Genomic DNA, 895 nt, shown 5'->3' with positions numbered 1-895 from the left:
GGGACTCACATTAGGGGGTATGTAATGTAGCTTGCGACGGTGTAGGGGGATCACATTAGGGGGTTATACTTTTATTGTAGGTGGCGGCGGGGTCCGGGAGCGGCGGTTTAGGGGTTAATAACTTTATTAGGGATTGCGGCGGGGGATCGCGGTTGACAGGTAGATAGACATTGCGCATGCGTTAGGTGTTAGGTTTATTTTGCAGGTAGTTTAGGGAGTTACGGGGCTCCAATAGACAGCGTAAGGCTTACTACGGCTGCATTTTGTGGCGAGGTGAAAGTGGAGTAAGATTTCTCCATTTTTGCCACGTAAGTCCTTAGGCTGTATATATTGGATACCAAACTGCGCTGGTTTGTTATACCTGCCTATGGCCCAAAAAACTACGGGCGACGGCAGAAATATCCAGGCGTAACTTCTAGGTTACGCCGTATATAGGATACCAAACCAGGGCAAATTTCGGCGTCGCCGGCTTTTGCGGGCGACGCTGCATATCGGATCGGGCCCCTCATGTTTATTCACTTAGCTGTAAGAATTCCAGCCAGCTATCCTAAAGGGTTAACTCCCCCCCCCCATATATTATTCCAACTCTCAATTTATTTTTTCTTCTTGTTTCCTCTACAAAAAATGGTAGAATCAAAGATGCATCCAAAGTACACATGTGTTTTAATGACCACTTTTATTATTCATTATGTTCCAAAGGTAGAACCACATCCAGCTTCCAATAAAAGTTCTCGCCCACGTGACAGCGTCTCACCTTTCATATTACACCCTTAAAACAAATGTATGTGCTGTACAACCTCATTTGACCTCTTAAAAACGAAACAAAACAACAATATCATGTATTTATGTCCAAACCAAAAATAAAAAAAAAAAGACGGTTCCCTTTGCTGTCATG

The 895-nt window shown here is 44.0% G+C and overlaps 1 protein-coding gene across 3 annotated transcripts in view; it reads right to left on the bottom strand.

Moving 5' to 3' along the window:
• Positions 1 to 657: 657 nt before the first annotated feature.
• NUDT9 (nudix hydrolase 9) overlaps positions 658 to 895 on the bottom strand; it is a 12,535-nt gene continuing 12,297 nt past the window's right edge. For all 3 annotated transcript variants that reach the window (XM_053694627.1, XM_053694626.1, XM_053694628.1), the window contains one exon: positions 658 to 895. This exon is cut by the window's right edge and continues 173 nt beyond it. The gene's annotated coding sequence lies outside the window, so the exon portion shown is untranslated.

The sequence above is a fragment of the Bombina bombina genome, chromosome 11, assembly GCF_027579735.1.
Source record: "Bombina bombina isolate aBomBom1 chromosome 11, aBomBom1.pri, whole genome shotgun sequence".
Lineage (NCBI taxonomy): Eukaryota > Metazoa > Chordata > Amphibia > Anura > Bombinatoridae > Bombina > Bombina bombina.
The sequence above is the reverse complement of the archived record's forward strand: the minus strand, read 5'-3'. Positions and strand labels throughout refer to the sequence as shown.